This window comes from Rhyacophila brunnea, unplaced genomic scaffold, assembly GCF_057557595.1.
Source record: "Rhyacophila brunnea isolate RB1 unplaced genomic scaffold, BYU_Rbru_1.0 scaffold_15, whole genome shotgun sequence".
Lineage (NCBI taxonomy): Eukaryota > Metazoa > Arthropoda > Insecta > Trichoptera > Rhyacophilidae > Rhyacophila > Rhyacophila brunnea.
Window position 1 is genome coordinate 15,273,069 of NW_028232806.1, and position 14,578 is coordinate 15,287,646.

Here is a 14,578-nt window from a genome sequence, read left to right on the forward strand (position 1 = left end):
TAACGCCCTACCAGATACTCGAATTTTGGTACAAGAATGCCGATACGATGATAATATTTTGTTTGGTACCACCAAGTTCTCCAATTTCGATGCCTCATTTTAGGTTTATATGAGAAAAATAAATAATCATGATCTTATCCAGTATTTCTTACAACATATTAGCTAAAATAACTATTGTATGTATATTATATAAACAGTAAAAAAAACTTGAAGAGTTTACACTAAAAACCTATTTAATATTATTATTAGTTTTTATTCACAACTAAAGTAAAGATGGGACATTGAGCATTTGTATTATGATGTATTATGTTACGGACACATCCACGTGGTCTACTTCTTTCAAGCTATTCAGATTCTTATATTTTGGAAACCGTCGAATCTTGGTAACAGTTAGTAAAAATATGAGATATGTGAATTGAGAAGATACGAGTACAATAAGATTTATGAAAAACCAAAGTTTTGGAGTGTAATTTGTCTTAAAGAGGAAAAATTACATAGAGTAAACATTTGATGACATATTCTTTATAAAGAGGAGTCTATTAAAAATACTACTCGGAGCTCTCTCGCCTGTTTGTGAAGCCAGAAATAACACAAGACATTTTTAGATTGTTACGGCGTGTTATTCCTCCTTCTTTATTTGACATTTCAGGCTCATTGCAGAGACCATTTTTAAGAGATAATAATGTCAAGGTTTTGCAGCATTTGGATTCGGCAGGTATGTACCAGATGAGCGGATACCCAAACCGTACATTGGACAAACTTCAAAAATCATATACATATACATATTAACAAAATTTTTGGCACTTTCAACAAAATCCAATATTTGATCCGGTATCTCTAGTCGTCACAACTGACACAGTAAACTATCATCCCTTGTTACTCTGAGCAACATTTACTCTCAGCTATACAGATTGCTTTACAATATACTTAGAACAGTTCAGTACACTTCAACAGATTATCTCTTGCTAAAAATGCAATCTGCGACAAGTCAAAGATGTCGAGGAAAGAAGGAAGAAGAGCACATAGTGATAACCCGAAAATTTTTAAAACATTATATTATAATTTATCGATGTGATACCAAAAATATGTGAGTTATATCATTAGAATGGATGAAACGCAGCCTTGAAATTTTAATTAACAATAAAACCCGGAGGGAAGAAAACAAATTTTAACACTCAATACCTTGACTGCATTAATAAAGACGCCATCAAGTCGGGTACGTAAAACTAGAAAGTTATCCTACATGCTGGCCAAGATGCACTTAAGATTGTTGAGTAGTAGCGAAGGATGGAGATAGGCTGTTACACCATAAATAGTGTGCACCATAAATAGTGCACATTACACTTTGTTAGTCATACGTATTTGTTTTTATTGAACTAAGACTATAATCTAAAGATGGTGTTGATTAATGTTTAAAAAATCAATTAAGCCCTGCGTAAACCAAACCATAATATTTTTGGTATATTTTAGGAGATACGACAAAATTTTTCACACTTTTTCATTCATACTTATTTGTTTTCGTTGGATTAAGAATACATATTATTATTACAGACGTTGTTGGTTATTTTTTTGTGATTCATTAAGCCCTGCCTATACTTAACTATAACACATAAAAATTACTCTATTTATAAAATATTCAAAGTTATTTATAATTGATAATTTTAGATATTTATAGATAGACGAGTATTTTTTGACTATTACCTATTATGGCTTAGTTTTCGCAGGGTTTAATTGAATTTAAAAACTAACCAACACCATCTTTAAATTGTAGTATTATTTCAATGAAAAAAAATACGTATGGCTGACAAAGTTTATTGCATTTATGGCGGATCTTAACTGCCTACCTCCACCCTTCGCCACTGTTGTCGAGCGAATGATGATGATGCTCCTTTCACTTTAGAAAAAATAACACTTAAATTATACCCTATATCACTTGATTATTAATATAAACTTTCTAGTTCTAGTATACAAAAACTTTCCTGATTAGCAAGCAGCATTCACATCACATAAATCTTCAAAAAATAGATATGCCTCGACAAGAAGTCGCTCTGAGGCTGCCTCTTAATAAGATTTCAGCGGCGAATTGAATTATCCTTTATTTCTCCTTAGGCTTACTTCTATAAAATAAAACCTACAAATGGATACTGTAGGCAGAGAGCCTTTTTGCGTCTACAATTTATTTTATATGGCAATTGTACCGGAAATTGAGTAAGAATATTTTAGTTTTACCAAAGTAGGTACTTGTTATACTTTTTAGTACGTAATTAATAATTATAAAATTCATATAATGGTTAAAAAATACAGAAAATATGTAATGAATAGATCAGGGCTTCTTAATCATTTAGAGTCGTGACTCAGACTGGAGTAATAGTTTTGGCCTCACAAGCGACATGTACTAGACTAAATTTGCTTAGAGGTTAAAAATTAAAGGTTCAAATACATTATTATCACGTAGTGTTACATACTTATTTCATCACTCCGCAGAGTATTTTGAATGACCACTATCTCTTTAAATTCAATGATGTATTATTACCTATTTTTAATTATTATTCATTGTACATGCTAATTTTAATTAATTTTAACAGTTTCTACATATGCACACGTTAAAATTACTTGCTATATTGCATCCATAGATAATATTTTGAACATAACCCGACCTGCAGACCATAGATAACAGATAATAATTTAATAAAAAATCTACTAAAGGGAAAACTACTAAAAACAAAGAATACGAGAATTTTACATGAGTCAAAAATGTGTAGGCATGTAGAAAATGATAAAAAAACGTTCATGAGTCATGCGGGTGTCGATGAAGCACGGTACGCGTGAGGTGACCTCATTGTTGTTCTGGTAATTTCGGCATATTTTTCTAACTGACAATTTTCGAGGTTCCAATTGTACTATGGGTGGGAGCTCAGTCTATGCCAATAAAAATGACATTATACACTTTTTTCCTGTAGCGGCAGCTTATTATGACAGCACGTGACAGCACATAACATGATCATAATGTATTTGAACCATAAGAGTAATACCGCGTTCTCCTGTGGAGATTTTCGTTGTTCAACAATGCGTGTTATATGATATTCCGTGTTCCATATTTCAACAAAATTGACATTTCAGTTATTTGGTCACCTAGCTTAGTAACCAAGGTGATAACTACTTGCATCGGTAAATCAAAATTGTTTATTTCACTTGATGTCATTTTAATTACGGCTATTGGCACGTGAGAACGCGGCATAATGGGGATCTGCAGGCAGGAGATGAAAAATTATCAGCATCCGGTGGTAAACAAGTGACATTTAAATTTCATGAATTCCACTGCGTCGGTACGATACTCAAGTGCAGTGGAAGTATGTGGCAAGAAAATAATAATAAAATACTAACTCAAGATTCAAATTTAAACTCATTTATTTTATATAATCAGCATGACAACTTACAAATTTAAAGTGTTAGTAATAATATTTAATTAAAAATACATATTATAATATTAGTAAAAAATAAATAAAAATGTACACGGTAGCACACCGGGTGAACTAAGTAGACAATATACTATCTAAAAATCTACACACAACGTCCATCTAAACACACCTGTACTTAAGTGGAATATATAATTTAATATCCAAAGCGATATGAGTGACCAACACAGTTAATGGCCTACCAATTGGTATTATCAATGGCAGGTTAGTTCTGCACCTTGGAAGAACAAACAATGGATACTCCAGATTTCTAAGACAGTTATCAGGTACACACAAATGAATACTATCAATAATGGCAGTTTCCATTTATACCACGTATAAGTAGGAAAATATATGTGAATAAATATAAATCTCTTCAAACTTTAAACTGCAGTATATAAGCATACCTAAGAGAAAATCCATCCAATAGAACAACGGATAATATTCAAATAGCCGAAAGTAAAAGAATCTCAACTCTCTCCACCACAAGGGCGTACTTCAACAAATGCGTGGCCCAGACAATAGACCCACTCTCAATGAGATGAACGAAACGTAAGCAAGGAAATGTTTTTACTCAATAGTGAATTGATCCATGCTGACGATAATGAACATACTGTTACTCTATCGACAGTAGGTTAAAACAAATAATGTATCGTAATATTTAATCGTTTAATAATTAACTACATTATTAGTGAAAAATTCTTTTCTTATCAGTAAAGATTTTCACAATGTTAAATGTATTGAATGAGTCAACATAAAAAAAAACTTTCCTGTTTATACCCTTAGAGGAAACGGATAATATAGAAGACTTTGTGGTGTCATAAAATTGATCAAAAAACTCAAATGACTATGACCTAGAAACGTCGCCTTATGAGTAGAGAATCGCTGGAAAATTCGGTCTCCCAATCGCACCCTAGGGTCTACTGGATATGATTCGGTGGAAACCTTGTCCTCATTTCTCTACATTCTAAGCCTTGATGCACTTTCATAAATACATATTAATGACAAGTTAGTTATCAACTCGCCCTGGCATCCTCAAAATGGTGTATGAAAGTTTATCGTTGCCCAGATTTCATATTATTTATGTTATGTACCAACAATATATTATAATACTCTATGGTATCAGTATAATACATATGTTAATACAATCATTATAATCATCAGCTAGTATCAATTCTAAATGTCTTTGGGTACTGAGTATTTGTATCCGGTAAATTATTATACGTACACATTAAATTTTTTACTAATACATTTTGGCATAGTATACCTAAAGAGTTATCAAATTAGAATTATATATTTTTAAAACGTCATAGCAGCTATTTTTTTCTGATTCCCATCAAAATTTAAATTTGTGTTGAATATTTTTTTAGCAAATCATCATGAACACACAGTTGTCCGTACACAAATTGTTAAAATTTATTAAACAATAATGAATCTATTCGATTTACGTTTCGGGCATTATGTGAAATGTATGGTCATAATAATCGTCCTACAGAGCTTACTATTCATAATTTAATTGTAAAATTTGAGTCAAACGGTAATATTAGTATTATTAAGAATCCAACCCGTCAAAAACGTAAACGTACTGCTGAAAATATTGATGTTGTGAATTAAAATGTGGATTAAAATCCAGAATAAGCAATTACTCGTCGTACTCAAGAACTTGGACTTTCTTATAGCACTACATGGAATATTCTTTATAAAAATTTTAATTTGAAGGCGTTTGACCATTTGGTGCATAAATTTTTTTCCAATTGGTCTGTAGAGTAACTAGAAAAAGACCTATTATTTCATGGAACAATCATGTTCAACGATGAACCTCATTTTTGGTAAAATGGCTTCATAATTAAGCACAATTATCGCATTTGGTGTAATGAAAACAAACATGCTATTCTTGAAACACCAATATATTTACAAAAAATAACAGTTTAGTGTTGATGATTAGTTTATTTTTATTAGAACAAAGGTTATAAGTCATAATACTTTTGGGCGTCTAAATATAATAATGTCTTCAGAAATAACTTCCATTTTATCTAAAATACAGTGTTAACGTAATATTTATTTTTTGTAATTAAATATGTGTAGAAAACGTGGATGTAAAAATAAGGTCCAGAATCTCAGAGCAGCATAGCGTGGCGTAATCAAACGGAATAAATGATTACCTAGCGAAACAAACATAACATGATATTATACTGTATATGAAGAAGTTAGTTATAAGTTACACATTCTAAATAAATGTTGTAAAATATTTTCATAACACTTAGGAATTATAAATTACGAATTAATTTTATTTATTTATTGGACCGACGCCGGACAATTGGACGACATCAGAGCGTCGCTGCAAATAAATGAAAATTTTCGTCCAAATACACCACGCAATCAATATCAATCAATAAAATATTAAGATGAACATAGATGCTTAACAATAAAATGCTAAAATAGGCTGACAAATATAGTCACTCTAAATAATATTTCATGTTAAAACTATATATTAATTAGAATAACAAACTTTAGGTTAGATATTTTTTTTATATTCCATGACCAATACTTAATGGAACTTTATCGTAAGTGACCAAAAAGAAAATGAGTAATACGTTTTGAAAAACTTTCAATATTAAAGATTATTTTCTATCTAAGTTGTCGTATTACTTATATGAGTATGTATGTTGGGTAGAGCGTCTGATATTTAAGCTTTGATTAATACATCAAACAGTCATAAAATATTGCTTTATCATTAATTACCAGTACAGTGAATGGTCAATAACTAAAGTCGTAACCTTTTAACTGTCCAATAAAACTATCTAAAACCTAGACGCGGATTTTTATTGCAGAAGGGTTTGTGGTCATCATCAGTCCATTAAATAGTTTATGTATAAAAATATCACATTGTACTCATAAAATCGATACTTATATTATATCATATAATAATAGTGTATGATACTTCAATATTAAATGCATCTGAATGATCATACTTATGATTGATTGGTTACCGTTTAAAAAATCGTTAAAAATGTCAATTTATTTTGAAGGCTTTCATCGTATTATAACGTTCAATATGTTATGGGTTTTTTTCCGTAAACGTTAGATAGATAAGTTGTCACAAATTTGCACATAAGTACGAATCGATCGCAAAAATAGTATGTAATTATTTTTATATTTATTTTTTCACAGGCCGTCAGCGTATCGGTTAGTTCTTACTCAGTGAAAATTGCTGACAGCAAAAAATAATATTCTTTAAATGATATTTTTTTTAGAAATATTTTCTATAAATTTAATGCACCACGCTACCATGAGACAAAAAAACTTGATAAATGCCACGTCAAAACAAGCCCGTGTATAAACAAGGTTTTTTGTCTCTCCTGAACATGTTTTTAAAATGGTTAATGGCGATACTGCGACGATTGTTTTTCTTATTAGCACTATAATAGGTCGCAGATTGCAGCAGATCAGTAATAGTTAAACAATCACAAAAACAGCTAGGCTTTTGGAAAGATATTTTAGTGTGACCTAACCAAAAATCAAAAACGAAAAACCAGTACCTGATATATTAAACTAGGAAGCCCAAGGACATATAAAGATATTGCTTGCCAACCAGATCGTCAAAGCGGTTTTTTATGCTTACATACATAATATTTTTTTTTTTATTTCACGAATAAGACACACGATTTGAGAATGTAACAATATTCCATATATTGAATATACATAATTTCATGCATATTCACACACACTAGAAAATATCATTTTGTAGACAAATACACAACACCCAGCAATACTTGAACCTATATCTGCTGCTAGTATCCAGATGATATTTTCTAGTATGTACATGCATGAGATATTTTCAAATTATGTATATTATATACCTACTTAAGTTCGCATTAACCATTTAAATTTAAATATCACTGAGTTTGATACTTCACATAGTGGTTCAAATATTTCTACAGTTTCGTTGTGAAGGAAAACTTTACTTGAAAATTGAACATAAACCAACAATCCAATTATTATGCATCGTATGGCTTAAAGCGTTAAATAATAAAGCTCGTATGAATATACATTTAATTGAAGCTTCACGAAAAAGCTTTGACTGTTATATTTTTGTTACCGTTTTCATTCGCAAAGTGTTTCCAGTGAAGTGTTTGTTGCTTGTCTACACAAAGGAACCGGAAGTGTCAGACTAGTGAAGGGGTCTCGGCGTCTGCAGGCAGACGAGTGCTCATAAATGAAACAATGAAAACTTTGCTCTGATTTATGTGTCCGTAAATTCACAGAATGCATTGCATAAACACATTTACGAAGATAAGAAAACCGTGTAACATAATATTAACTCCTGGTAGTAATAATATACTAATATAATGTTATTATTTATGTACGAGTACGTAAGTATGTTCAGTGCTTGAATAGAGTAATCAAGGCCGCATTAAGAGAATTTAGGGCCCAGGGTACAACCATTAAATTAAATGTAGGCCCTTAGAAAATACTTTCTTGACGGTGACAATATTTTTTATAAAAAAAACAATGGACATATTTATTGGTGTTGTCCTCTGCGACAAATTCATTGGTAATTTTTGTAATATTTTAAGTTGACAATTGATTATTTTGGTATTTGAAAACTACTCAAAAAACCTACATGATAGTATGCAGAGGGCATTGCAAAATGAAAGCCTCAAAGTAGGACAAATGTTTCTAAGAATAAAATCGATGCTCATTATACGAGTACATTAAAATTGAGAGGGTTAACAGCTGCATATATCTCGGAAAACAATTGACAAAGTTATATTATATTATGATTGCTCGTAGAATTAATATGTCATGCATTAAGCGCATTTGGGCGCCTGATTAGTATCTTCAAAACAGACCTCACATTGTTCCTAAAGCCTCAAGTAACCAATGTGTGCTATTAGTACTCACGTAGGTTTGTAGAATATTAACGCTTAACTAGAGCAACGTGGCACGGTAAGGTATATATAATAATTATATATATTATCGTTTAGCTATAAGCACAAATATGCTGATATAGACATAATAATAATAATTGTCTTGTAAGTCTGAGTAACTTGACTTATATAAGTGACAGAAAAAATGAGCTTGTCATCATCGAGTGATTGTAATAGCTCTTTCATGAGTGCTACATTAATTTGAAGTAGACATGATGGTTTTAATAGAATAAGACATGTTAAATAAGAGGCAAACATTTTTTTGAATCAATGTATTTTACCACGTTTTTATTAGCTCGTATTCTTGTTTGACCAGTACATTTTTTTCTTGTATGTACAGTACAAATTTTTTCTTGTTTTTCCAAGATTTGTATTGGACGATTGAAGATTTTTAACTAACTTCCCGACTATATAGACATTTGAAACTTTTAGAATATATCAGAACACGATTACAATGCATTCTTTTAATACTTTTAGCCATATTTAAGCAGAATTGAATTCATTATCAGTTAATTCTGTTTTGTATGAAAAGTTATTTCGGAAAAAAATCGTAAAAAATAAAACACTATTATTGGTTGCAAAAGGGGTCCTAGCAACTAAATTATTAATATATACGTACGTCACTATGGAAATCAATATGAAATGTCAAAATGACATTTCAGTATTCTATATTTACTCAGTATTTCTATCAAGTACAAAAAAAAGTATTTATTAATGCATAGAATTGTCAAGTTTATATGATTCAACAGAAAATTTATAAACGTGGTATATAAAAAGTTCTTTTTATCTTGTAGTTATTATAATAATTAATTCCACCCCTAAATACTCATTCCAATATTGTTGCCGTCAAATTACCTAAATTTGAAGTTTCTATTTGATCATTCAATTCTTTTTGATCAGATTTAGCAATCACTTAATAGTAATAATTTATGACAATTTTCATAAACACGTCTCATATAATATAATTATATATTTTTGTGATGAATACCAAGTTACGTCACAAATTTTATTGTCTTCATCTGAGGTAATACTATTCCACCCCCTAGCTAGGCCATCCCCGGTGGAGATAGATAGATAACATCAAGAAGGGCGTAGAGAGGCTGAGTGTTACTAACTAAATGGAGACAGAGGGCGAAATAGAGATCCTAGAGAACAGTTGTCCAGCCAATCAGCCGATTTAATTAATTTAATTTAATAATTCCATTTGAAAAAAACAGGTTTGATTTTAAAGAATCAAGCATTTACGCTTGAAATACAAAAATGTTGTTTGCCGCGAATATCTAACTGTGAAGTTAAGTGACGTTTTTTCTTATACAATGATCGTATTGCCGGTTGGTATATGCATCACTGTTTAAGGCTTTCAGCACAAGTTAAATTAGTCGCAATGAATGTATACATACATTACTTTTTATTTATTTTTAGAATTATTAATAACCATGTCGTTGTTTTTTCTTACAAGACAATTGTTAATAATTTTGAACAATCACAGACACCCAAATTTTGAGAAAAATACCTACATAAATATTGTGTCCTCACCGGGATCAATTAAGTGCTCTCGGGTAGAAGGTCAGAGCCTTACGCACTGCGCCACGAGAGCCGCCTGTATATATTCAGTTAGGTTGCGATAATCGCATCAGTAAAATCACACCATTACATTTTGATTTATATGTGATTTTCAAAAAGTATTTTTTCTATTGGCTCTAATATATCGATGGCCGAGTACCGATGGACAGTTACAACTCAAAAAATGTAGTTTTGGGATAATCTTGTTTTAATATTTGAATATTTTACAATATACCAGATTTGACAAGTTTTAAAAGGAAACATGTCAGAATGTATCTATTCTAAATTGAAATGTATGATCAGTGGCCGGTTTTAAATAGAAACAATTCAAAATAGATCTGTTGTGTAAAAGTTTGTAAAATTTCATATAATTTTATAGCTCTCAAGGCATCTAAATCATATTTATCAATTTTTTTTTTGTACATAACTGGACAGAACTCATTTTTACGAATGTTTTAATACCAATATCGCAAAATGTCGAATTGTTGACTTGTTACCGTTCAATATTTTTTTTTCTGACCATGTCCGATCCTCATAGGATCATATGGGCCTCCACAGTTAAAGAATATAGAGTTAAAGAATATAGAGTTAAAGAATATAGTGTTTTGACAACATTTTCACATCGAATGATTAAACATCTCTACAAAGTTGTAGGTACCTACATACGAGTATAAGTCCTTAGTGAAAATAATAAAAGGCTAGTAATAATAATCCTTAGTGAAAGAATTTTCCAAGTGCACTTTCAAAGTTCTCGCATATATTGCGATACCTAATACTTATAAGCCAATCTTGCATCTAAAAGGCTTTAATAGCTGCAATAATCTACGTGTGTGTGTGCGCGCAGAAAGCTTCCAACAGCTTCGGTAAGAAGGAGGCTTTGCTAAACAGGATGCAGAACTTTACCGATTGTGAGATCGGGAGATTGCAAGGCAGTTGAACAAAGACATTGGGCTAAACGCAATGGCAGGATTTCCTTATTGCAAATGCAAACAAAGGAAAATAATCGAAATATATTAATAGAACATAATGTTATCGCTAATGCTACATTCTAATTTTCAAGAAACTAAAGAAATTTTTAGTATTTTATATATTTTTAGTAATACATAAGATGTATTATGTAACCATAATAAGGTATATATTGCATCCAATATATATTTTAATACTGTTTTAATACTAATTTTTTGTTGTTTATGCCATGTTGTGAATGTCGTGAATTTTTAATTTGAAATATCATTGTAATTATGTAAATAAATAGATTTTAATTTGAATTTGAAATGGCAACGGCGTATAAAGAAGATTAGCGTTTGTCTTAGATGTTGTTTAGAATTAGTAATGACAAGGACATGTATGGCTTTGAAAAGTAGAAATCCCATGCCGGAAAATGAATTTCTCATATTATTTGTATATAATATTATGGAAAGTGTACAATACAATTTATATTAATATTGTCAATTATATAATATATAATATTATCAAAACTAAAAATATTAAAACTTTATACAAAGTACACATAATTAATTAATGATTAAAAGTGCTTTAGAGTCCAGAGTTTCTCAACCTAGTTACACCTGCGACTAGAGAGTCCAATCCCAAATCCCTGGATTAGTAAACATAATCCCAAAACTTTCGGGATTAATTTTTTTATCAATCACAATCAATCGGTATGTGTACAAAATAATTATGTTAGTGACATGTATGTTCCTGCACATATCGCACACAGTGCATGAACGCACTAATTGTTTTTACGCCGAATTTTATGAATGAATGCTTTAATTTTCTCATTAAATTGAATTTTAATACATGCACGAATGAATAACAATACAATGTGTTATTTTTTTTATTTTATTGAACTTGTATTTATTACCTTTTTTAAATAAATAAATAAAACTGTTTTACTTTCACAATATTATTTATATTACAACATTATTTACTCCATTAAAACAATGTATTTCCATGTTTGAACATACACAATATTAACAATAAATTTAATGATTTAAATAGTATAAATTATTATACTAGACATTTTTACCGATTTTATCAATGTTATTTCTATATATATATATGAATGTAATATTAACTATTGAAAAAAATGCCAAACCCGGGACCAATCCCACTCGTCCGCTTCATCGCCATCAAATCAGCCAATCGACCAATCATATTATAATCGCGAAATCCCGGGATCAAAATTTTTGGATTCCTTACCTGCGACCACTGAAAATATGAGAAACTTTTTACGGGGACCCTTAACACAGAAATAAAAATATATTATTTATACAGTAACGTATAACGTATAATGACATCTGATCGCGGTTGATTTCGTTACGTAAAACGATTAATCAATTTTAAGAACCAAAACACACAATGCAAAAACGCTTCCAACTCTTTTAGCATTGGTATTTGAACGGGAAAAATTCGCTGACCATCAGAAAATTTAAGCGGACCACCGGTTGAGAAATACTAAATAGTTTAAAGTTTAGACTATTTTAATGACATTGTAAGGTATTTATACCTAAATACATCATCAATGCTATATATATAATATAAGATATCTATATTTGACTTTTTTTCGCCTCATAAGCGGTGTCTGCCATTCTTAGTAGTATTGATTTGTGTGTCCCTGATAACTATCTAAGAAATCTGCAGCATCAGTTGTTTGTTTACCTAAGGTGCAGAGCTAATCTGCCATTGGTGATGCCAATTGGGAGGACAATAACTCTATTCAACCAAATCGCTTCGGATATTGATATATTCCACCTAAGTGAAGCTGAGTATAGGTGGGCGTTGTTTTATAAATTCTTAAAATAGGGTTCACTTTATTCATTCTTTGTATCTCCATCTATCTACTTTATAATGTTTGTCCTATTCACTCTTTATACTTACTGTTTTTAATACTTAGTGCATTTTATATTTATTTGTTCTTTATACTGTTATAATACTATTCCCTTCTTTTTTAAATGTCCATGTTGTGAACATCTTAAATTTATAATTTATATAGTTCACTATATGTAAAAAAAAAATGAATTTAAAAGTATATTGCTATGAATATTTTAATTCTGAATATTTTATATTATTCCAAAAATAATTTATCTTCAGAACGATTTAATTTTTCTGGCCCCTTAAACCACATTAGTGTAGAGGTAGAGTAATTAATTACTTATTTTTTTGTTAAGTTTGTCCCATTTCAGATGATAAAAAACGTGTTCCGGAAAAAACTGCCTGCAATGCTACTTAAAACCGTAACTTCCAGAAACACCAATTTAAACTATTATTATACTTCTGTTATAAAATTAAGAGAAAATAGTCGCAAAAAACAATTTTCTTCTTATTTGTATTTATTAAGTAAAACTTAGTAATTAACCATTCTGCCTAGTTTCACTGCAATAATCTGAAACGAAATAAAAAAAATATATAAGTAATCAAAACATATTATGCGATTTACTGCTATGGGATAGTAGCCCAGATAATTATTGTAGAATCAATAAACACAAACCTTGTCATTGTACTAAGAATGATTATTCGCTATTTCCTTAATCCATTAAATCTTTGCTCTTTATCAACTGCTTCCGAGGATTTTTTTGGTGTAAGTATCAAGAATATCAATATTTATATATATCAGCAACATATCGAATGTTATCAAAAAATCAAAACATGCGTCGAGATGATTGAATTGGTATCTGAATCAATGCGTGTAATTACTGGTTAAGGTTGACGAGTGTTCACGAAGATCGACGTGAGCCATCAAATCTTCTAGTCAGCTTCTATGTAATTATAAAGATTGGGAAACACAATCTATAAATATACCACATAAACATTAATTTCGATAGTGTCATATTTGATAGAAAATATGACACTGACGAAAAGAAAGCAATCGGAATAGTATTTGTAATAATAATTAAATTCGTTCACTGTAATTTGTGCGCACTAAAATAAATCGCATCTGCACATCTTCAAGGTTGCTTTACTATACCATTTTTATTTTATTTTTTATGGTTTCCTGTACTTATTTTTTGGGAATGGGACAACTGGGCGCCAGGACAATTGGACGCCGCACTGTCGTAGACACATATAATACAGAAAGTAGACGAGGAATTTCAATCAGTTTATATCTACTACTTAGTAGTTTTAATTCATTTTACTCTTAACATAATGTTTTTTATTGCGGATTGAGAATTACCTTGCCCAAGGCTTTATATAAGAATAAAAAAACTCTTTTTTCGTTGGAACTTAAACATATGCACGATTAAATCATTATTTACGTGTGCATATTTAAATTCTCACCAACTATTAAATCATAATATAATAATTTAAATATAAATAATAATATTAAAAGTTAAATTAATTAAAAATTAATTCAAAAGTACCTAACGTCTATTTATTTTCGAATTGCGTGGCGTCCAGATGTCCCGGCGCCAAATCGTCTTAGACCATATTTTTTTCATGTTTTTTTAGAAACCACCCTTACGACTGGTCAATGTAATGGAACCTCCAGTGTTATAAAGTTTTACGTAATTTAGTGTAGACATTTTTTTCGGGGGTTGATTTAATGGACTACAAGAGAAAATAAAATGATGAAGTGTGGCAACAAAAAGAGAAAAATTGCAAAAAATCACTTGTGCTCTTTTTTCTTTT